We start from the raw sequence: 25,965 nt of genomic DNA on the forward strand, positions 1-25,965 counted from the left end.
GAGCAAATGCTTTTGCATATTCGTCGTGTTTCCTCCCTTAAATGAAATATCTACTTTGCAAGTATTGCAAGTTGCCCTGTTGTCATCCGTTCTCGTAAAGTATAACCAAACCTTTGAGGGTTTGAGCCGCTTAGGCGCCGTGTTTCCTGCCAGATAAATGACGCTCCGCAACGTGGTGACGTCATTCGGGGCGACTGGAATCGATAAGGGAATCCTTTGCAAAAATGGCAAACAATTCCAAGGAATTGAAACAGGGGTTTCAATACCCATCCCTAGTCACCAGTGATGTGAGTGCGGATAGAAGGAGGGGGATGAATTTTGAAGCGTATAGGGCTATATTCTCTGCTCATATTCACACACAGTTCAAATGAATAATGATCCAAAGTGTACTGCAAAAGCAACTCATGAGTTTCTCAAGGTGAAGAAATTGGTTTTTCGTTAGTGGCTAATATAGTCACATGATCTCAACCCAACAGAGCATAGTTTTCAGTTATTAAATACCAAACTGAATAAAGAAAGACCCACGAGCAAGCAGCACCTGAAGGCAGCTACAGTAAAGACTGGTAGAGGATCTCGAGGGAGGAAACATAGCATTTGAGGATGTCCAGGGTTTCTAGACTTCAGGCAGTCGTTGACTACAAAGGATTTTCTTCCAAATATCAAAAACAGTCCTTATGTTCGATTTTCCAGTTACTTTGAAAATGGGGTACTGTGTATAAAAATAGCTGTAATTCTTAAACAGTTAATGCCACAGTTTTCTTAAACCTCTTGAATTAAAGCTAAAAGTCTGCTTTTCAGTCACATACTGATCATTGATTGGTGGTGCAATCAAAATGACAGAAAAATGGGTCATTGTCCAAACGACACGATCCATGCTCAGCTATTACCTGCTCTGTTCTCAAATAGACACAATCAGACATCACCTGGACTTAGTTTGCTGTCAGGTTAAAGACCGTTTAGCATCCATTCTCTCTTTGTGTGAGTTGGGTTTTCAAATGCTCCACTGTCAGATACAGCCTACACAGCAAATTCAAAAGTGTTAAATGTTTTGGTGTTAATGGTCTTCTTGCAAAAGTAGAGTTAATTTTACTCTAAGCAGAGTCACATTCTTTTAATGTAACTCTGAGGTGTAAAATGATAGTAGTTAAAATCGAGTGTTTAAAAATGAGTGTTTCTCTGTCAAATCTGGAGGTGTTACAATGGAAACATTAACTCTTGACCTCTTAACTCTGAACTCCTAGAGGGGCTATGACACCAACAGAGTAAATTCAGACTCCGCCCCCAGCACGGCTCCAATCGAAGCTGAAGTGAAGCCGTTTCAGAACATTTTGCTCTACATATTTGAGTTGTTTGCCATGCTTGGTAAGTCATTTTTTCAAAGATTGTTTCAATTATTATTATGAGCTTTTACTTCTGTGGCTCTTTGGAGTTGAGACAAAGCTGTGTGAAAGGCATTAGCCATGTTGCTCGGTGATAGCATAATATTCTGTTTTAGCTAGCTGAAAGGTATTGTTTGCGGGCAAATACCACAGCCTTGAAAAAAAGCTTGCATGTGAATTTTCAGTCAAACTTTTGGTCAAATACACCTAAAACAATGTCTAGAATGTGAAATGTTGGTATAATGGTGCTACTTGAAGCCTGAAACCGATCGCCCATAAAAATAAAATAAAAAAATAAATAAATTTTTAAAAAAAACACGAGCAAACAGCAGTAGCAGACTTCCTGACTGGATTCTACGTTAGCATAGATCCCTCCAGAGTTTTGTGGACACGGTTTAGGTAAAAATTAAAAAGGTTGAGGTTTTACATTTAGTTCAGTATTACCTGTTGCCTGTGTCTTTGTCTTTTGGGAAAATACTTTACACAACTAATGGCTCAAAAAGGATTCCTTTTTTTTTTTTTTTTTTTTTTAACTGTGCTGCAATTGTTTACTGGATTATTTGTGCCATTAATTAGTGTCAACTAATTTTTATTCAATCTCCGCACAGGATATGCTTGTGAAGATGGAATATGGGGGAGAGCAGAAGTGCGTTGAAGTTCCACAAAGGGATGAATGAAGGACATGCATATTGTATTGAAGAAATAAGTGATGAGAATGCTGTTATTTGCATTTACCATGTCAGACCTTTTGATAAACAAAATTCTAATGAAAGTGAGAACATGTATACTGTTACATCTTTCAGAAAATGTTTTGAAATTGTGCTGCACAGTTCAGAATAAATGTTTTTCAAAAACCATTGCATCTTTTTAGTAAATGTTTATTTCCAAAAGAAATTTCTAGAAGTTCAGAACAGTAAAATTCCCGCTTTTTAGAATGAATTAGAAGATAACTCTTACGTAGTTAAACTAAAATACTCTTTGAGAGTTAATATATAAACTCTTAACACCAAGTGTTAAATTATCAACTCCAGACAGATTTGGTGTTTAACACTAAATCAGAGTTAACGTACCAACTCTCCAAAAAGAGTTAAATTAACACTCTCTGGTGTGGACCCATATAGACACTTTAATAGTGTTAAAATCAAATCCGACAGTGTTGATTTGGACATGCTGGATTTGCTGTGTAGAAATGTTCACACACATAACTGTCCAAGTGTTGTTTTGGAGAGATCTGTGTGTGTCTCTTTCATGAAAGCTTATCAGAGGGCAATACAGACCGCCAAAAACTCCTATTTTTCACAACCTATTGCTGTTAATTCACATAACCCTCATGTTCTGTATAATACCATTAATTCTGTACTGAATTCAGAGGATCATGTTCTTTTGCAATCTTCTGAGGTTATGTGTAATAAGTTTCTTAATTTCCTTGTGGATAAGGTTGCCAGTTTGAGACCCTCCACTTTATCTTCTGTTGGCCCGGCTGTGCATGTTCCCTGTTTAAATTTGCTTTTTGCTTTCCAACCAATTGTTCTACCTGAACTAGAGAAGCTTGTGTTAACTGCTAACTTATGTGGTTCTCCGAATGATGTCGCTCATCCCCGTTTCCTAAAAAAAGTGTTTCCTACTGTTGGACCACATATTCTGAACCTAATTAATACCAGCCTCTTGTCAGGTCAAGTACCAAGCGGGTTTAAGCATGCAGTTATTCACCCCTTACTTAAGAAGCCAGGCTCAGATATTTCAGTAATGTCAAACTTTAGACCCATCTCTAAACTTCCTTTTCTGAGTAAGATCTTGGAAAAGGTTGCTCACACTCAGCTGATGGATTATCTAAACAACTCTCAAATGTTTGAAGTTTTTCAGTCCGGCTTTAAGCCGTTTCATAGCACAGAGACAGCTCTCATAAAGGTTATGAACGATATCCTGGTAGCGACAGACTGTGGTAAACATGTAGTGCTTATACTACTAGATATGACTGCTGCATTTGACACAGTGGATCACGACCTGCTGATCTCTGGATTACAGCTTTGTGTGGGCATTTCTGGCTTGGCACTCCTGTGGATAAAATCAAATCTCTCAAACAGGAGCTTCTGTGTTAAGTTGGGCTCGTCATCGTCCTCTGTGGCCCCTCTGCCATGGGGTGTACCACAGGGATCTATTCTTGGGCCATTACTGTTTGCATTGTATCTCCTGCCACTGGGTGCGATCTTTCGTAAACACAAAGTTTAATTTCATCTATATGCTGATGATTGCCAGCTTTATTTTCCTTTCAGTCATTCTGATACTTCCCCAATTAGACTCCTGCTTGATTGCCTTAGTGATGTTAAGTCATGGATGGCTCAAAACCTTTTAAATTTTAATGAACGTAAAACGAAAGCAATTCTGTTTGGCCCGAATCGTTCCTCTGACATCCCTGATGTTGACCTTGCTGCTCTGACCCCTCACCTGAAGAGCTCGATTACCAATCTTGGGTTAAAAATCGACTCTGCACTTACCTTTGATGGTCACGTGAATGGGGTGGTGAAATCGTCATTCTATCAACTCAGGCGTCTGTCGAAGGTTAAACTTTTTCTTTCAAGGCGTGACTTGGAGACTGTTATCCACGCTTTTATAACCTTACGCTTGGATTATTGCAACTCCCTTTTAATAGGGGTTGGACTGGGCACTCTGACACGCCTGCAACTAGTACAGAATAGAGATGGACCGATCCGATATTACGTATCGGTATCGGTCCGATACTGACCTAAATTACTGGATCGGATATCGGAGAAAAATAAAAAATGTAATCCGATCCATTAAATATCACGAAAGCACCTCACAAAACTTGCAACACGCCGTAACTCACCTCAGAACGTTAGCACGTCGGAGCAGTATGCACCACGTGATAGAGCGGCTGTGGCATGCGGGACCTGTTGGTGGTCTGGATAGCATGTGGAGCTTCGCTAGCAACCCGGCATTTCATCTCCGACAAAGTTATCCCGAGAGAAGTAAAGCAAGTGTGTAAGTCCATCTCTGAATGTTTGTAAAGCATTCCTGCGTTAAGCTTAACAAGCGATATATGGAGCGACTGCCTCTCCTGCTGCTACTTCAATCATGAAACTGCTTAATGATCAGCTGATCGGCTTTTCTGTCGCGAGTCTGTGTCTCTAGTTTGCTTTTGGCTCACTTTGCACCAGAAAGAGGAAACCAGCGGCTGAACAACAGCAGCACGTTTAAGCTTGATCAGCTATTGTTAGAATGTATTTAATATTAATTTCTACTCGAGGATCTTTTTCTACGTAGCTGACGCTGGTAACTGTGCAGGGGCGGATCTAGCAAAGTTTAGCCAGGGGGGCCGATAGGGCATTAACAGGGAAAAGGGGGCACAAAGACATACTTTTCTTTCTTATTCTCATTTAAAATGTCTAGCTTTTGATAAATAATTATCTGACACCCAAAGTTTTAATTTGATGTAAAATGAATAGAAGTCAATTACTGTATATAGTAACTATTAAGTCTAATATATATACCCTAGTAAGCTATAGTACTTTTTCCTTTGGGAAGGTACCATCTGTGCAGTCTGCAATTTTGTTGAAGAAAGATGTTGAATCTATTTAATATTTCTTGAAAAATAATTGATTTCTGTGCTTTTTTTTTTTTCACACTGCATCAAATTAAGGTTGATTACGTCGATTAAGCATCATGAGGTGGCGCGTGAGGGGTGGTTCCCTATTTTTTATTTATTTATTTTTTGTTGTTGCTGGGAGTTGGAACCCTATTAGTTAGGTTTCTTAATATTTATGCTAAGTACTCTTTAAAATACCAGAATAGGGAGGATGGTGTAGGTTTAAGTTTATTAGATTGATCAGTATTGCTGAACTATGAAATTTTTTTTTGCATACAGGTATAACAGAATAGCTTTAGTGTAGTTGTTGTTTTAAACTTGAGTATGAACTTATACAAAATGCAGCAAGATATTTAAAAAACAGTTTTGTTGATTAAAAAACACTATATCGGATTCATATCGGTATCGGCAGATATCCAAATTTATGATATCGGTATCGGTATCGGACATAAAAAAGTGGTATCGTGCCATCTCTAGTACAGAATGCTGCGGCACGGTTTTTATCTGGTAAAAGGAAATTTGAGCACATTACTCCGGTCCTGGCCTCCCTGCACTGGCTTCCAATTGAATTTAGGATTCATTTTACAGTTCTTTTATTGGTTTTTAAATCTTTAAATGGTCTGGCACCTGCGTATCTGTCTGATTTGCTGAAGCCCTATGTCCCCACTTGTTCGCTCCGGTCAGCTGAGCAGCTGTTGCTCTCAGTCCCCAAATCACGGCTGAAACTGAGAGGAGACCGAGCGATCTCTATCGTGGCCCCTAAGCTTTGGAATAATCTTCCTCTTCACATTAGGCAATCGACATCAGTGCTGATTTTTAAGTCCAGATTGAAAACGCATTTTTATTCACTGGCTTTTGACTCAGTGGTTGACTGACTTGTATTTACTTGTATTTTATTGTTTTCGCTATGTTTATTATTTTATCGTATTTATTATTCTTATGGTATCTATTATGTTTCTATTGTTCAGCACTTTGGTCACCCTTGTGTGTTTTTAAAGTGCTATATAAATAAACGATGATGATGATGATGATGATGATGAAAACTGCATGATAGGAAGATGTCAAAGCAAGGTTGTTGTTTTTTTTATAAGCACAGTTTTGTACAAAAAGTATCATAATTGTGCTGAGGTGTCTAATCAGCGTACCAACACAGTTCAAACATGTCTTTTAGTGCTATTTGGTGCCAGGTACCAAACATTTGCAGATCTTTTTAGTGATTTTCTTTTAGTGGCCAAGAAAAATAACATAAAAACTGCCTTTGCTCTTGCTCTGTGTGTTTGAGCATGGTGGAAAAATGCATCCCCTGATTATTTTTATTTACATAAAGCATACATGTGCCTGCTGCAGCTAATCATCTGTCCACATTTGCAATCAGCCGTGTAAATAATTGGAGGAAGGATTTTCTAACCACAGACTTAATGACAATTAGTCTGTCGCCACTTTATAACTGATGTCAGCTTCTCTTTATGCGCCCAATTTAGGACCAGTGTTTACTCATACGGTACAAAAAGACTGGCTGATGGTTAAAAAAAAGTCCATAGGCAAATTGGTTCCACTAGTACACTATTACCCATAAATGTTGCAGTAAAGAAACAAGATGGCTTGGTTAATTTTTAATGTTATCACTGTACTGCATGGGGGTGGGGGAGTGACACGTGTGGCAATGGGAGATGGGGAACAAGGGGTTGCTTTAATTGCATTGCATTTTCTGGTGATATTATTCATTGTCAAGGTGCAGTCAGAAAGAATTGCATTATGAAGACAGCACTTTAGGGCCTGCTGTCGAACTATGAATATTCATCGCTTATTCTGCCAAAAGCAATTTGTTGTCGCTGTGTTTAAAACCATTGATGTGCTTTCCAAGTCTGGAGGCTAGAAGCAGACTTGCACATGTGCCACGAGGTAAAATGTTATGTTTCTAATAAAATGCATTTTCTCTCCTATCTTGATGTAGAATAAGAGATATTTTGAGTCAATAGTGCCATTATTTGCAGATCCCAGCCAGCAGTCAGACGTATGCGTTGTTTGCTGAGATAGCAGCCTCGGTGTCTGTGTCAGGTGAATTAGAGATTCCCCTCATCTGTCCTTAACTTGGGTCGCTTACTTTGAAGTGTGCTCCAAATTTGCCGTCTTCTACCAGTCACATTTCTCAAATAACCGAGGTACTAAGAAAACTTTTTAAAAGCAGAAAATAGAAAAGACATTAACTCCGAGGCTCTGCTTAATGACTTTCCCAAATGACAGAGGCTTACTCTGCCTTGTACACTGAAGGGAGGGAGAGGGAGGGAAACGAAGATGAGGAGGGCTAAGAACAAAAAGCTTCCTAAACTGCAGGAGTCTGACACAGATGATTGCTTTGCAATTGCAAACTATGTAACTGTTAACTGCTCTTTTTTTATTTTCCTTTAAAATAGTTTAATCATATCAAACAAATCACAGTTTCTTTTTTCCCCAGTACTATTAAACTAATACTTTATGTACTGTAACAAGCCCTATTAGAGTGTTGTTTACAGTATTAAAATGCCATCTGGATCTGAAGGTCTAGGTAAAGCAGAACATATGCTAATTCAAGGTGTAAACACATGCACCAAACATTGCCATAGATCTGTGACTGAATTTACAAAACAGTTGTTTTTTTTATTTCAGCCACAGTAATCTGCAGTATATGTATGCTGTTCGTACTGTGTGTTCAGATTTGTGAAGAGGTACTCGCGGTGTACAACCATCATGACTCATTGTGAAGTTCGCCCTGCTCTCAGTTTCACAGAGGCTCTCTGCATGATCAGGGTACACTAGTAGGATTCACAGCAGCCGCAGACACTTTTTCTGTGTGGAAATACTACCTGTCTGTCATTTCATGCGCCTCCTGTGAAACACAACCCGCTCCCAAATGGAAAGCAAACATGCTGTTTTATATTGCTTCAAATTACCCCCCAAACTATCATGTTTGTTTTTAGCCGAGCTGAAATACACACTGAAATACACTGAACTATAACGTAGAATCTGCTGTCCTCTTTAAAAAATATACATTTTTTTTTTTTTAAAATATACATATTCTTTAAAGGGGAACGTATTTTCAAGGCTACATCCAAATGAACAATGAGAACGTTAATATCAAGTGTCTATCGGGGAAATATTCCATTTCTCCGAATACTTTGTTTTGTTTGCGACATACTGGCAAAACTAATGACTTTGCCATCAGTCTCAGCTGCAGTGCTTGATGTTAATTTGCATATATTAGCTAACTAAAATTTTGAATATGGGAAAGATAAAAATTATACCAGATAAAATCAGAATTTTAGAACTGTTTTTGGTCCCAGTTCTAAAGTTAGCATTTAGTTCAAAGCAAGTTTTAACAAAGGAACACTCCTTTCTTGTACTGGGTTCTGGGTCATGGCTCCTTTTGCCTTCAGAAGTTCCTTAATTCTTCATGGCATGGATTCAATAAGCTGCTGGTAACATCAGACATTTTATCAGACGTGATAACATCACACAGTTGCTGCAGATTTGTTGGCTGCATATCCACAATGTAAAAGTCTTGTTCCATCACATCCCAAAGGCGCTCTACTTGTTTGAGATCTGATGACCGAGGAGGCCATTTGAGTGAACTCTGAGCTTTGTGACATGGTGCGTTATCCTGCCGGAGGCAGCCATCAGAAGATGTAGACGCTGTGGTCACAAAGGGATGGACATGTTAGCAACAAAACTGAGAGACTGTGTTTAACTGATCCTAAATTGTACTAATAGGTCCAAAGTGTGCCAAGCAAACATAATCATTGATTCAGGGCAGGATGGATCAATGCTTTCATGTTGTTTATGCCAATTTCTGACCCTGTCGTCTTATTATTGCAGCAGAAGTTGAGACTCATCACATCAGGCAATATTTTTTAAATCTTCTATTGCCTAATTTTAGTGATCCCATGTGAACTGTAGTCAAATTTCATCCACAGTTTCCTGGTCTTAGGTGACAGGAGTGGCACTCAAGTGGTCTTCTGCCGCTTTAGCCTGCTGCATCAAAGATTTACATGTTATGCATTGAGGTGTTCTTCTGCATACCTTGGTTGTAATGAGTGGTTATTTGAATTACTGTTACATTCCTAGTAGCTCAAAGCAGTCTGGCCATTCTTCTCCTCAACTAGGCTTTTTTTCCCTCAGAGAACGTCTTGATCACTAGATATTTTCTCCTTTTCAGACCATTCTCTGTAAACCCTAGGGATGGCTGTGCGTGAAAAATCCCAGCAGATCAGAAGATTCTGAAATACACCAATTATCATGCCCTGTTCAAAGGCACCTATTAAATCACCTTTCTACCTCAAACTGATGCTCAATTTGAACTTCAGCAGGCTGTCTTCACTGATTAGATGTTTGCATTAACAAGCAGTTGAACAGCTCTACTTAACAAAGTAACCGGTAAGCATATTTCACCCCTAATACTTCTCTACAAAGCATGTAGGTTTAAATCCGAGTGAGCTGCTGCTGGCCATGCCCTTTTTAGCTGTGTTTAAACCCTGTGAAGTGAGCACAGAGGAAACCAAACAGACATATGGTATATGGCTAATGAAAAGCATAGCTTGGAGTGAAGGACATAATGTGACATAAAAACACAGTAAGCCATACTCAGTGGTTATTAATTGTTAAATTAGTATTTTCACTTCTTCTGATTACAATTTTCAGATCACTCAGGCCTGTGTGCATATGCTTAACGCTAATGGTAATGTTACCCACATGAGCTGTATAAATTGCTGAGATCTTCCTCATGTTGTGGGGATGTTGCCATGACAGTCATTGAGTTAGCATTAGCAGAAAGAAAGACTGAAACAGTGACAGACTGCAGCTGCTTTGAAATGAACTGGTCAGGTGTGTGCCACTCAGGTGTGTCTGTTTACTCGTCATGACTGTGCTCATCCAGTTTGATGTCATAACCAGATGCAAACTGAATGGCTCATTTAGAGACACACTTTATAAAGTGTGGAGAGACGAAAGAGAGAAGGGGAACAGTCTCTTCCCACATTTTGTTGGTCTCTGGAAACTCTGAGAAATGTCAACACATTCGGATACCTGTTAATAAGCGTCGCCTGCGATCTCATTTTAATATCAGGTGTAAATTGAGCTGTATTACTTTACACAAAGGGTGGCTTTTTGCACTCCAACTCCATTGTTCCCGTGTGTGTATATATACGTGCGTGTGTTTGTGTGCAGGCCTAGGTTTTAGTGATTCTCTGCTCATCTATTTTCTGTCTGCCAGAGAGCATCTGCTTCTGTCTGAGCTGATCATTCAAAGATGGACACAGAGAGGGGGAGGGTGTGTGGAAATGCGTGTGTCTGTGTGTGCATGTGTGTCCAAACCTGTGTGGCTCATGCTGATGGTGATTAATTCTACAGATGTGTATTCATGAAAGGTGCAGTGTCTTTTGTCTACTTTCCTTTTTTTCTCCACCTCTCTTTATCTTCTTTTCCCCCTCATTTGTGTCTCCCTTCCTACATCCTATATCTTTTCACGAACCATTATTATTCCCCCAATGCAGTCTGAACCAACACACTTCCACCTGCCAGCCTGTGTGTGTGTGCATGTGTGTGTATTAGTGTGTCCTCTGTCCAAAGTTGTTAAATATTCTAAAGACAGAGACCTCTTTTAATTACCCACTAATCACACTTTTAATTACCTGCCACACACACATCCATCACTGACCAGACTGTACACGCACAGGCTCATACACACTCACACCCCGTGTGCACACAGGCATACACTCACATCCATATCTGTCATTAGGAAGAGTTTTTAACCTATCGACAAAACAGAGGGAGGGAAACCAAAGGGGAGAATGAGTGAGGGAGAGAGAGAGTGAAAGACTCCTCAGTGCACTGAGGAGTGACTGATTAAAGTTTGGTTTTGACACTCTTCTAAAAAGCTTGCAGGTTATTACTGCTTGGAGAGACAATGGAAGAAATTAAAGAAATGCATAAAAGGTTGGAAGTGCACTGTTTTCAATTAACACCTTTCTTTCTTTCACACTGTAGATGTATTGTCAGATTTCTTAAGCCAAACACCCTGAGGAGAGCTGGACAAAAAAAAGAAAAAGGACATAATGCTGATTGACTGGTTAATATCAGGGCCTAAAGATTATATCCTCAAGATCAGAGAGCCGGATCAATAAGCAGAAGGTCACAAGTTTCCTTTCTCTCACAGACAAATAAAGGCTACATTTTAGAACTTCCTGCTCTTGGGAAATTACATTCTCGCTTTCCGTGCCATAACCTCTTTGCTCATGTATTCACGTGGGAGTTTTGCGTCTATGACTTGGGGGCTTATGTCAAGAAATAAATGCGTTCACACTGTTTAAAATGCTGACCCAAGGTCCCCTGTTTTTTGTTCAAACACATAGCTATCCATTCTTATTGCACCAAACTCTGCTTTCTCTCTTGCTCCGTGCCACAGGGTTTCTTTTCATCATTATCACCTTTCCTTACGGGATAATTATGAGCTCACACATACAACTGAAATCTACATTGGTATATGAACTCCAGTACTCACCAACGAGCTCATGCACATAATTAGTCAGTCCCATAAAGGCTTTTAATTTTTCTGTCCATTTGCACTTGCACCTGTTGCAGCAATTTCTGTTCGCCAAACAAATGCTTTCACCTGAGTGGGTGCAGTTGGGGCAGAGCAGGTGGCTAGCATTTAGCAAGAGGCACACTGCAATTTAGGACCTTTCTTGCATGAATTTATGTATAAATAATGCCCCCCTGTAAATATCATAAAATCGTCTTTCACATACCTTCGTTTCTTTTGGGTTTTTTTTAACCTTTTGACATACACTTTTCATGTGGACCACCTAAGTATGGAGTTTAAGACAAAATAAAAGGTTTGAAATTAAAGGTGAGGGCTGAAATATACTTTCACGCATGCATGCTGCCCATTCCTGGCCAAGGTGGTCTCAGCCTTTTGTTCCGAGTCATTTCAATTTCACGCTCGTGTACTAAGGTTGTTCTCGCAAATATTTGCCCAGTTTCAGGAAAACATACACAACTATCTGTCTGGAACAGGTCAGCATCAGCGATGCATTCACTGATGCGGCTACGAGAGCAAGTCTGTATGTTTGTTACAAAATAATATAAATTAAAATGTGTTTGCCTGTAGGCAGAACCTTTTTCCTTTAGCTGTATTGATTTCCTCTCACCATGGTAACAAGTGTATCCGTTAAAAACCTTGTTTTACAGGAGATGCTGTAACTGTGTGGTTGTGCTGGTGTTAATAATCAACCAGGGACATTAAGCTTGTTTACGCAGCACTATTACTACTGACCTTTAAAGCTACAGAAGCAATTTGTCTACAGTAATATGTTCCCGTATTTTTATAAAGTACCACTGTGACCCCGTGTGCCCATATTTATACGCTCACCATATCAATTACAATTTAAAGCAGGTTGTGTTTCTGTAGTAATTTCACTTAACATCGACCAGAGTTAGAGTCTAGTAAAACCTAAAATTTGACCAATCTCTCCTTCAAGATTGCGTCCTTATGCACCTCCAGACCACAGTTTCAGCACGGTTGCTAATTCTCGATCCCTCTGTGGACTTGAGGTGGGGTGACTGTGGCTCAGGAAGGGAGAGCATGCCATCTACCTATTGAAAGGTTCTTGGTTTGATCCCTGGCTGCTTCAGTCTGTGTGCCAAAGTATCCTTTGGGCAGACATTGAACCCTCAGTGGCTCCTTGAATATAGGGCTTTGAGTGTTTAAGCAGATTAGAAAAGTGCTACATAAGAGCCAGCCCACTTACCATCCCGCTGTGACCACGTAAACTCTTAATGTCCTTCTGAACCACAACTTTGTCCAGGGTCAGGTTGTCAGTGCAGAGTTTGGCTGTAACAAACCTTTCATGAATACACATCTGTAGAATTAATCACCATCAGCATGAGCCACACAGGTTTGGACACACATGCACACACAGACACACGCATTTCCACACACCCTCCCAGAGTTTGGCTGTAACAAACTGAGGTGTCTGAAGGATCATTGGTCAGAAACAACCTGAAACCATGCGTGTCATTGTCTGCAACACCAATAATCTTTGCTCAACACCAGCTCAAATCACCAGATGTGGCTCCCTGAAACTTTGACTGGAGCTGAAATTGAAAAAAGAAACTGAGGAATCACTGCACTGTTGTGTGTCTGTGACACACAAGTGTAAGTGGTCAGAACTTCCAGGGAGAGATCTGAAAACATTAGCCACTGCCCAAGGACATGACGTGTAAGAAGACAGGTATGGGTTTTATTTTTGGGTGGAGTCTTTATGATTAAATCTTGTATTAGGGTGCTATGGGTCATTAAATTAAATTAGAGACCATTTTACACAATTTCTGCATCATTCTGACAAATTAACTTAATTTTAGGTGGTTAATTAGGACTGCAACCAACTCATCATTTTCTTGATTCGTTGATTTAGGAAAACATGAAAAATGTTTCTACAAATGTCAGCGTGTCAAATGAACTGTATCATAATATATGAAGCTACTTCGGTTAGGCAGGTCTGTATGCAGGGCACAGGGTGCAAACTAGCAAGCATCAAACTGTGAAAAGTAATAGCAAAGAATGTCCTGTGTCACAAAGTGAGTTCTGTGTTGTACAGGCATAAAATCACAGAGGCTCGAGTCGTGCTCTTTACTGACAAGTTCAAATGTTCACACGAACCACAATTAGAAAATGATGTCTCATTATCAACAAGTGTGGTTATTATCAGCCCTCTGCTCAGCCCATATCTGCAGCTGAGCAGAGAGAGGGAGACTGAGAATGAGGTGTGTTCCTCCAGTTGAGAGGAAGACAGAAGGAGCGAGACAGAAACACGGGGAAAGAAGTCCTCGCCAGTTGTGTGGTTAATTGGTAGCAGACATAATTAGTGCTAATTAGGATAATAGCCATTCGTCTAGAGATCCATCCACCTAATGGGACTACAACACTCAGCTGCACACACGCACACCAGCACACAAAAGGAGTTGTTACCATCCATCCAGTCTCCTTGTGAGAACAATGTGGTCTTGTAGTGTAGCTTTAACGCACGACCTGGTAAGACAGACGAATGCTTGTCCCATGCATGCATGTGAAGAACAGCCTGTATGTGTGCGCGAATGACTAAGAGGCAGACGTAAAGCAGAGGTAGAAAGGAAGCGAGTCATGGAGCTCGTGTAGCTGAACAAACACAGAGTGGAGAAAAGCCTCCTTCCTCTGTTTGCTCAGCATCTAGCCTCATCCCTCTCTTCCTGCTTCCATCTCACCCTTGGCCTGCTCAGCTTTCCTTTCCTGTACCGTTGCCTTTACCCACTTCTCTCTGCCTGTCCCTCCGGCCATGCCAAGGGACATTAAACAAACACAGCCTGTCCCACAGCCCTCTCTCGCTCTCTCTCTCTTTCTCACACACACGCACACACACACACCAATTACTTTCAGACTGAAGGCCCTAGGCTGTGTGTGCTCAAGGATGCTCGATTATGTGTGTGTGGGCATGTGCCTGTGTGTGTATTTTATGGAGGACCTACAGTGGCAGTGGCAGCCAGCCAAGCCAGTGAGTGACCACAGAAAGGTCTTTCTTTCTGTGTCCGTTTGACCGTTTGAAGAAACTGTAAAGGTGATTGAGGATACAAGCCTGTGATTTAGGCACTGCGTTAATTACAAGTCACAGAGCTGCAGAGTGTGTAGGGCGGAAGGTAGGGGAATGTTTTCTGAGTCAGTGAAGGGGCTGTTAAAATCTCTCACAAACACATTAGTGTTCATTACTGTTGTAACCTCTACCATCTTTCTTTCTTTTTTCCCTCTTTCTCATTCTCCCTGTCTTTATTGGTCTCATGTGCAGTCACATGTACAGGCTGTATTTCTTTGAGTGGAAAATGCATTAAGATTTATTAGCATAGTCACCACAGTGACCGAGAATACCTTCAAATTGAGTTTTTTGAGTTATTAATGCAGTGTAGGGTGAAATTTTAATAAAGTTTTGAATGTGGTGGCAGTTGGGTTGTAAAATATATGACTAGGGGTGTTTACATCACATACTTAAATCTACATTTGGTCTGGGACTGTTTAGTTCCTACCAAAAAACTGGTTTGTAGCTGGGGTATTTACTGTTCTTTTAAAGAGCCTAGTGGTCCCACTTTAAAGTAGCTTTGGGTCTCATGTCTACTAATTGGAAGGTCAGTGGTTGGATCTCTAGCTGCTGCACTCTGCATATTGAAGTATGCTTGGGCAAGATGCTGGGCTGTATGGCTCAAATACTTATTTCACTAAATCAATGGTTTCCCCCCACTGTATGTTGCAGTTCATTTACCATCTATCAAATAGAATTGTGGAGAATGTGAGTGGAAAAGCAAAAACCCATTCACATTTTCCTCCTGCCTTTTAGTGAGATTAGCATTTGCAACAGTTGATGTCACTTAAGCAACCACTGTGTATTAAACTCGTTTCATTTTTTTTTTTTAACTTCGTCATGTGCCTCTGTGATTCAGAAAGCAAATCCACGGTGTGACTGATCACCTCCTCAGATGAATCAATTGTGCCCTGACATGTTCTCCCCCAGCTTTGATGAGTGTGCTTACTCCTTGAATACACAGCGTTTGTTGTGAGAATTAGTGCCTCTGTTTATATTAGCTTTCATACAACTCTAATATCTTCTCCTAATATTTGCTGGGGCTCTGTTTAGTTCCACTGAGATGGGATGCCTCCAGTGTAAGATACTGTTTCCCTGAGGGTACCACAGCACACAGGGATGCCTCAAGAGACCATAATGTGCTTTGAACTTTGTGAAAAAAATTGTGAAAGGTCCTGAAAGGTGACTCATGCCTCCATAAATCATAAGTCCATAGTACACATATGACTGACCACATCCTTACGTATTTGTTATTTAAAGAACTGAACAGGAACAGATGAGGATTAAAGAGAAATTTGTGGCATGAGGACAACAGTGGAAGGTATTTTGGAAACTAAAGGTAATCTTGCTTTACTAAAAAATACTGTAAGAAACTAACGTGAAGATCAGCCGCTATCGAACTTGTCACCTGACACCTCGTTGTTGAGAGAGATGCTTTGGTGGATGTGGGACAAACAAGTCAACAGGAAAGGTTTTTTTTATGCCTGAGTTCAACTACTATAAAACTGAAGCTACCAATTAAACCTAATGAAGTGCTAATTTATCCAAAACTGTAAGCAAATGCTAATTAGCATTAGAACTGCTTCCCATCATTAAAATGGTGATACCAGCTAAGTTGACAAGGCCGCTAATGCTCCCATTGGCACTCATGAGGAGCTGCTGCTAAAGGTTAAGAAGTCACACCCAGTATCACTGTCAGACAGTTTTCTATTTGAAATCCCATCATGAACTCCATCATATCTCCAGGAATCCTCCCGTTTAAAATGAGTGCTGCACACAGCCGCGTTTTACGTGACAGATGCAGCAGTGATGTCCCGCCGCTTCACCTGCACAAAACACCCAGGGATGAAAACAAGCTCCCTTCCTCTTCTTGTCAGGAAACCAGCGGAGTCAATGTCCTGCAAGGTTTGAGTTTGTGCAACCTGTACATACAATAATTCACTATGATGAAGCTAGCAAAAAACACAAACTCACTAATTTGCTACTGCTCAGGCTCACTATGACGCCTGCTACTGCAAACGAGCACTAAGCAAAAAAAGGCCACTCCCCCCGAAAGTGTTTTTGAAGCACTGCTTAAAATGCACACTTTTTGATCTGAATTTCAGCCTTTATGTCAAGCGAAAAGAGAGTAACTTTTAAAATATTAATTTCTAAGAAATATTATATATGAATAGAGAAAAAAATTTAACCTGCAAGTTGCTCTTGAATGTCTTCACATAATTTAGGCCACATAATTTGTAAGGGTCCTGTAGGAGGTGGCTCGCATGCAGGTCTGACTGTGTGGCTCTGGGTGTACCCTACGGGTGCCTTTTAATAAATGTGAACGTTAGCCTTTTATCATTTTAATGTAGTCCAAAATGGTTTGGCTTTGATTTAAATTGAGATAGACTAAATCCAGGCCTTCTAAATAGTTGATGCACATTTTTAATGCATCAGCAGCCGCCTTCCATTATTTCTTTCCATTTGGTTCAGTTCCAACAAGCTTATTATAGAGATGTGGAGTTGTTTTGTAAATGCTTTGTTTTCCCCTTGATTACGAGATACAGGAGTAGCAGACATTTAATGTTTTAAGTGTTTGGGGGAATTTATTTAGAACGACTTTAGAGCAACTGCCAAAGCGTACGTAATGGGTCTTGTTGCATGCATGCCCGTCTTCTTGTTGAACACACCTGGATCACCCTGTTATCTTTGAGTAACTGAAGTGTTAGATCCAATAAGAGACTTGTAATATCATTAAAGTCACAGTTTTTACTTTGTTAAAACAGATATCTTAGTGGTATATACACCTACGTATATGTATAGTATATAAATAGCTTTTAGCTACATATGTGTTTTGTCATGGTCCCTGAGGTCTTGGATCCTCGTTTTAGATTTTTTTTATTTATGAGTTGTGTTTTCTTTTAGTTTTGAAAAGGATTCATGTTTAAGTTTCTCCTTTGAGAGTTCATGATTCCTTTTGATGCTTGTGTTTCTGTATATACTTTCCCTTTCATATGAATCACATTTTCATCCATTTCCCTCTGTGTTTCTTATTTAACCCTATCATGCCTTCTTCCATGTTAAGTTACGGGTTTACCTCCCATTTTATTTTGATAGGCTTTTGTCTCTAGTGCTTTGCATTTTTTTTTACTCCCTCGTCTCATTGTCTCTGAGTAGTTTCAGCTGTGTTCCCCACCTCTTTCTATCTTATGCATATGAGTCTCTCCTTGTGATTTATCATGTCATTTTTGTTACTGTGTATCCTTTTTTTCTGCTTCCTAGTCTCCTAAGCATGTTCTAGTTGTTTGGACTCCTTCTTGTCTTTTGGATTTTGGACTAACTGATTTGATGGATCAAGAAGTATTAAAACGTCTTCCTCACAGCGTTTCATGACATGTTTTGGTTAATCGGGTTAGGTTAAGCTGTGATTCTAAAATGGCAATAGGTGTGAACATCAGTGTAAATGGTCGTCTGTCTCTGTGTTAGCCCTGCGACAGGCCGGCGACCTGTCCTGGATTTACCCCGCCTCTTGCCCAATGGCAGTTGGGACAAACTCCTGCCCCCTGACCCTGAATTGGATGTCGAAGAACAAGGATGGATGGTTTCATACTTTGATTTTTACCATGTTTGTCTTTAATCTGAATTTAAACAGGCTTTAGAAAAATCTAAATCAGAAACTGCAATTTCTTTTCTGTTATGACGTTGTGTTTGAAAGAACTGTCGGTCAAAAATTCAGATATCTGTTTTGAATGTTGATGGAATAGCTTCTTTTTCCACTGAGCACATTATGACAGTTTGAGTGTGATTTGGCGACTTTAACGCTTCACTTTACCGCTGTGGCAGAGAAATAAATGTGTGTTTACTTGTTGAGTTTCACATAGATAAAGTCTGACTTTTTAAACAAGAAAAATAATATATCTATATTCAACCTGTAGGTTTCTCCCTTGTCATAATCTGAAACTTAAGCAAAGGTTTCTTTTTTTAGGAAACTTTTGAACCATTCCATTTGAGCAAAAGGATTAAAGTGTGTTCAGCAAATATACTGTAAAACAAATCTCCAACCCCAGGCTGTGGTGACAATAGGTTCATTTAAGCTGTGCATTGGAAATCACTAAAGCACTCACTGTCAAGCTGCTGGAAACAGAAAGTCAAGAACTACTGGCAGTGGTCCAGTTCTCTGTCTTAACTCAGTTAATCCCATTAAAAAACAAACTCAAAACAGATCTGTCATATTGTGCGTAACTGCTGTAGGAAAGTTTAGTTGTCTTGTTTCTTTTCTCATTTCACCATCTGGATCATTCCTAACTTTCTCGCTTGCTACACTTACATTACCATCATTTACAGCGTCTTATACTATCCTAGACTTTCAGCCTATCTTTGGGTCCAATTTGCCCCAAAGCATCACAACAGGAGCTGGCTGCCAGGCACTGCATGAAAAGTAGTTAACTACCAGTTTTGTGTTCACTCTGAGTCTCTGTGCATTCGAGCTGTGTTGAAGAATAAAGGTGGTCATACTAAATATTCCTTTCAAACTAAGTGTGCTCTGTTTTTGCCTTGTATACTCTTCTATTTCCATGTATGCTAGCACATGTTTTAGTAAAGCACTGCATTTAAAAACATTACAAGAGTTTGGCTCCTTGGAAGCAAAATATAATGAATTGAGAGGTGGGTCAAGACTTTTTCATAATACTGTATGTTTTGAGACAAAATCCCCCAAATAACACTTTTACTAATTAGGATGTCATTATGCCAGGATTGTTTATTGGCTTTAGTTCTTATGTCAGCTTTTATTTCAAGTTGTGCAGACAAAGAATAACACAAGCCAAAAATAAATGCTGTCGTAGCGTATATTGGATGAATATGGTACAGAAGCTTTCCCCTCCTCTATAGATTCAAAACAGTGCACTCGGTGGAGCTGGGTTTTATTGTTACCAATTACTTTGGGATAGAGAACAACACCACAACTCAATTTGACAGGCAATTCTGAGGGCAGGAATGCTTAAAAAATCTGAATACTTCACCCCAAAGTAAAGTGTGTAGCAACAAAATCCCCAGCTAAAAAGACAAGTAGAAAAATTTATATAGGCGCACATAAGGTTGCCCTCAGCATACACGAACCTGTGTACGTTAACTATCAATCAGTCTCACAGAGAACATATTCATGTGTCCGCTGACTTGAACACCAGAGTAAATATTCAGTTCAAACGGCTGAGAGGCACAGTGAATGGTCCCAACTGTGCGCCTGCCTGTTTGAGTAGGTGTGTGTATGTATGAGGTGTAATATGTGGGTGGCTGGCTGGCACTAGCTTTGCAGACAAAGCTGCCAAAAAACCCTACCTGCTGTCTGGACTCGGTTTACAGTGTAGTGTCCTCCTCCTTCTGCACTGCTGCCACACTTCTCCACACAAGGCTGCTGTGTGTCAGAAGCATTGTGGTTTAAGAAGGTGGCACGCTGCTTATCAGGGATAGAGGAGGAGGGCAGGCGACTCAGTCCATGGACCTGGCACACATGCTCACACACAGATCAAAAATACACACATTCACGCACTCGCTCACTCATCCCCTGGCCTGCGACGTGTGTGCTAATTAGCTCTTGGCACAGTTTGGTGTGTATGCGTGTGCATGCTTGTGTGTGTGTGTGTGTGTGTGTGTGTGTGTGTGTGTGTGTGTGTGTGTGTGTGTGTGTGTGTAAAGCAGCCAGTGTTGCATTGCGGTCACCCATGAGTGTTTATTAAGTCTTGGGGCAGTACACTTAAATGAAAGACCAATCTGGCACGGCGCTTCGGTTCAGAGAAGTCAGAGGAGAGAGAGGGGAGGGTAAAGCAGGACAGTTATATGAAGTGATTGGGGGGGGGAATCTCTCTGTGAGAGAGCGAGACAGCCAGAAATAAAATACAAAGAAAATTGAAAGAAACCAAGAGAGAAATGTGCAGATTGTAATCTGAGTGAGAATGGAAATGGGATTTGAAGGAATGAGTCACAGAGGTTGTTATTTATTTATTTTATTGTGTGTGTGTGTGTGTGTGTGTGTGTGTGTGTGTGTGTGTGTGTGTGTGTGTGTGTGTGTGTGTGCGTGTGTGCGCGCGTGTGGAGTGGGGGTACAAAGAGGAAAAAATGATGGGATGCTGTGATTCAGAAAGGAAAGAAGATGGGATGGGATGTAGCTGATTGCTGTATTTAATTTTTTCTGCCTTGGGAAAAACTCTCTCTCTCACAGACATAAGCATGCAGAGTCATGCACAGTTTTACAACTGGGTTTGTGTTTAATTAAAAGCCCGAACAATTTTGTCCAGTTTAATTAAATGCAGACCTAAAAGAGAGCCGAAAGTCACATGTCATAATAAATCTGAACGTATATATTCAGAATAAGAGGTCACTCCTAAACTTCTACATATCTATCTGTATGCTGGTGCATGTTTCTGACTGTATTGTCACTCTTAAGATGAGGCTGTGTAGCCACCCTCCAGGTATTGGGAACTAGCACTGACATTTTATTATTTTTTTGAATTATGGTCCTCTAATTTCTGTCGCCTGACTTCTTATTCTTATTGGCATTTCATTTTGTACTTCGTTTTTTCTTCTTTTTATGATATGAATTTTCCATGCGGAGATGTAATGAGAAATGGAAGTCCTGCCAATTTGGATTAAATGGAACAAGCCGTCAGCCAATGTCATGGCATACAGCTTCACATGTAAATAGTACATATGATGGCATTTGTGAATGGGAAACAAAAGATACTCCATAAAGAAATTCTTTTAACTCAACAAATGCTTAGATCTTAATTGGTCTAAATTCAGCTCTGACGCCCACTGAGCGTCTTTGTCTTTGTTAAATTGGTGAATTTAGATTCCCTCGAACCTCCCAGGCTCTCTCCTACCTCAGACACTGTAGGCGAGTAGAAGCCAGCCCTCTCTGTCTATTAATCAGCATGTGCTGGGTAAAACAGATGTGATGAAATGGGCGGGTCAGTGCACTTAATGAGCTTAACAGCTATAAATTACATTACGGAGCTAGGTGAAGATGCAGAATTCATCCCTGCGTTGAAATAAGTGAGAAAGAAGAGAAGAAAGGTTTGGTTAAAGCCTCTTTTTTTCAGTGAGTGATATGCACACAAAATCCAACCGGCACACATTGACATACGCTCACACAAATAAAGTGTCAGTGTTGGGGTTGAGGCTCTGGCTCTTGAAGTTGTTCTCCTGGGAAATCACGCTGAATAAATTTAGACCTGAGGAATTCTGCCTCGGTTTGAGTGTGTTTGTCGGAGAATCGTCGAACAACTCCATGTGATCCCATGACTCACCACTCCTTTCAATAAATATTTCAGTTAGCAGTTCCTATATTTCTTTCTTGCACATTCAAGCACTTCTTTGTACTTCATCACTGGATATACGATAAAGAAACTCCCCCCCCTGTCCCTTTTGAGATAAGACAGAAGGGAAGAAAGCTGGGAAAGGCACAAAGTAAATAGCCTTAGGGCAGATTTGATCCCAGGGCTCTGCAATAGCTTTATGGCTTATGGGGTTGCCTGCTCAACCTGGTGAGCTACACCAGCACCTCCATGTTTAAATGTTAATGAGTGCATCAACACAGCCATCTTTAAGGCCCCGGTCACACAGGCCTAGAGACAGGTTGGCAACCCCCTGGCCCCACCACTAGTTGCTAGAGAAAAATGAGTACTCCCCAACATTTATGCTAGTGGTTGCTGGTAGTCGCTGTGAAACTGAAACACAAACACAACATCTGCTCTCTGAGAAGTAGTAAAACTGTGATAAGTTCAATGCATGCCGGGAACAGAGACCATTCATCTTCAAAGTAGAAGGTGTGTCTTTTGAAACATGTTGGTTTTAGTAGTAAGGCACAACATTTACTTTCAAGGTGAATGGGCTTCCTTTCTGGTTTGCTAGTAACCAAAGCAATCACCCAAAGCAATCACAAGGAGGTTTTTGGTCTTTCCAACAGAGTTCACATAGCAACAGCAAGAAGCCTCCAACAACCACTAACCAGCTGGTCAGGGAATACACATTTTTCCCTAGTGATTGGTGGTTGCCATAGGGTTGCCAGCTGGTTGTTACGCCTGTGTTATTGAGGACTAAGCTGTGAATCCTGATAATCACACTGTTTGTGTTTCATCTGCTATTTAATACGTAGCAGCATAGTGAATTAATGATGCTGAATGTTTCCTTATCAAGCGGCAACATCTTCAGTCTTCTTTTAGTTCGCTGGCAATGACACTACAGTGTGCTTTCAATCAACTTGTGCAAATCAAGTTACACTTTTCAGATTTTTACAGCATCAAATGATGAGTCAATTAGGCAATTACTCCTCAGTGTGAGACGAGAAATGTTCAGTTTTTCACAATTGCTTAGATGCGTCTCTTGAACCTTTTGCTATTTTCTGAAAACGAAAATCCAATTTCCAAAGTACTTACTCAAAACTTGCTCAGTCATAATAACCCTACTGTGCAGTCATTACACACTTCAAGAAGTTGAAAACACAATGTTCAGAACATGTAACTCAAGTCTTTCCAACCCCATGTGGTGTTTTTGAAGCTCTTTTAGAAAAAAGGAAGTAATTCTACCAAATTGTGTTGTTCTTGAGCCACTTTGTAGTTGCCTTCTTCCTCAGTTCAGCTGTATTTGACCAGTAGAAACTGATCTCCGATAACCTCACGGGGAAGAAGTTGAACACAATTACGCCACACCTGTTGTTGTTTGAGTGCAACTGTGCAAAGTTATTAATGTGATGTAATGTAACCTATTTATGTGAGTTCAGAGTGAACAGGCTGCACAGAGAGTTGAGGGCAGACGCTGTACCACCAGTGATAGAAGCAATCTGAGAGGCAGAGGAGGAACGTTGTGTGTAGGAGGTGCTGGATGAGGACAAGGAGGAGAAAAGCACGGCTGAGAAGAGTAATTTCAGATGAAATTTAGTTATTGTGATAGATCACGTTTGAGTTCATGGAACGGGAAGCAGGACAGAAAATTATATGTGGCCCCCAGTGGAAAAAACAGGTAACATCTGTGATTTCCCAATAGCACGAGGCAGGGGGCTTTTTTATGTCAGCATGGACGTTTAGAACAAAGCTTTCAAAACATGTCAGTTTTGAAAGAATCAATGTGAGCCTTTCTACCATTCACCAGATCCTGGGTGCAGATAAAGCAAGTGTACGGAGTATCCTTTAAGGCAGGATCAGAGATCAGGCCAGTGTGTGTGCCCTCTGGATTGATATAGCACAGAGATGTGAAGCTGGTGCCGAAGGAATCACTTGTAGACTTGGAGTTACATTTACAGAGTGTTTTAATATGCATTTCACTTGCATTATACAGTGGGTGAAATCATTATGTGATCCCCTGATGAATTTTGGAAGTTTTCTTGCTTCCAAAGATACGAAAAACCTCTAATTTTTATGGTAGTTTCATTTTAATGGGGAGAGAGAGGGAGAAAGAACATCAATCACAAATCCAGAAAAAAACACATTACATGAATGTTATAAATTGATTTGCATGTCACTAAGTGGAATAAGCATAGCGGTAAGATGTTCCTTGTAGTTGGTCAACAGGTTAGGAGGGATTTTGGCTCACTCATCTTTACAGAAACTCACAGAAATGACTCGGAGGTGTAGCTCTCTCCACAGATTATCTATAGGATTGAAGTCGGGAGACTGGCTAGGCCACTCCGTGATCTCAATGTGCTTCTTCTTTAGCCACTCCTGTGTTACTTTTGCTGCATGTTTTGGGTCACTGTCATGCTGGAAGACCACTGAAGATGGGTCTTCAGTGGTCTGGCTGAGCGAAGGAGTTTCATGTCCAACATTTTATGATACAACTTCACCATTTGCTGGTGAAGTCGTGTTGTAGCATTAGCAGAAAAACAAAAGTGTAACGTTTCCACCTCCGTGCTTGACTGTGGGGTGGTGTTCTTTGGGCCATACTCAGGATTTCTCTCCCTCCAAACACAGTGGGTTGAGTTGATGCCAAAGAGCTCCATTTTGGTTTCATCTGCCCTTTCTCCCAAGCCTTCTCTAAATCATTTAGATGTTCACTGGCAAACTTAAGAAGGAGCTGTACACGTGCCTTCTTGAGCTGGGGGACCCTGCTGCAAGATTTCAATCCATTATGTCATTGCATGTTACCAATGGCGTTCTTGGTGACTGTGCCAACTGCCTTCAGATCATTAACAAGCTCCTCCTGTGTAGTTTTGGGTCGATCCACCAACTTCAATCACCTCACTTCCATGTGAGGTGATTGATTTTAAATTTCTTCCATTTCCAAATAATCGCACCAGCAGTTGTCACCTTCTTTCTCTAAGCTTCTCGATGATGTTCTTGTAGCTAATTCCAGCCTTGTGCAAGTCTACAAATATTGTAGACTTGCACAAGGACATCAATATTGTCCCTGATGTCCTTTGACAGCTCCTCGGTCTTGCCCATGATGGTGGAGATGTTGGAATTTTATTGCTTGTAGCGCTTAACAGTTTTCAATATTCAATTTATTTTACAGAAAAAGAATTTGTGTGGTTTTTGTAGAAATGCATTTATTTTATGAAGTTTGGTTTTCTCTGGTGCTACATGCCCATTTTTGATGTAGTTTGCAAAAACTGCTCTGTAGTGTTTTTATTTAACACTCGCTGTGTGTATGATCTTTAAACATGTTTGAGCACGATAAAGCAGTTTGGGGGGAGATTATGTTTGATTTTGCCTGAGGAGTGAGTGGTTTTATGTATTTAGTTTCAAAATTGGGTTTTGTGTTTACAGTTTGGAGAAAGAAGATGGAAGGTTTCAAGAGGTGCGCTTTTGGTAGTTATGAGAGGCACTTATATTTGTGTTTATTTCCCTCTTTGGCTCTCATATAGTATCGATTTAGGTTGTCATAAGTGGCATGTTTTGTTTTGTGTTCCAGTTGGCAATGTGCCGATTGAGTTTTGGGCACATTCACTGCTGCCAGTTCAGCACTGCTGAACAATGGCCACAGAAAAATACACATATCTTACAAGCACACAGACAGAGGCTAATTTTCACATGTAAGCACTGCCCTTCTTCTTATACATAAAGTATTCAAGCAACCAGTGTTCACAGTTATAGCTTCTTTTGTTTTTCTACTGTTTTTTAAATGCAGTGAAGTATTTGTACAGCACAGGCTCTACAGAAACAAGCTGACTGTTTAATAACAACAGACAGTCATCTAACTTTACTGCGCTCTATTCTTGCTTTGATCTTATTGATTTCATTTCATTGTCGGGCTCTCTGAATATTTTTGTTTGGGGGGAAGTTTCCATCCTCTGACATGCTGAAAACACCAGTAGCATCACTAAAAACATCATCCTGTGTTTCCTGCCTGGCGGCATCTGTTGCCAGACAGACGAGTT

The 25,965-nt window shown here is 40.4% G+C and overlaps 1 protein-coding gene across 2 annotated transcripts in view; it reads left to right on the forward strand.

Annotated features, from left to right (window-relative positions):
• LOC113024443 (protein sidekick-1) overlaps window positions 1-25,965 on the forward strand; it is a 311,016-nt gene that overhangs the window by 146,728 nt on the left and 138,323 nt on the right. The window lies entirely within an intron of this gene.

The sequence above is a fragment of the Astatotilapia calliptera genome, chromosome 6 (assembly GCF_900246225.1).
Source record: "Astatotilapia calliptera chromosome 6, fAstCal1.2, whole genome shotgun sequence".
NCBI lineage: Eukaryota > Metazoa > Chordata > Actinopteri > Cichliformes > Cichlidae > Astatotilapia > Astatotilapia calliptera.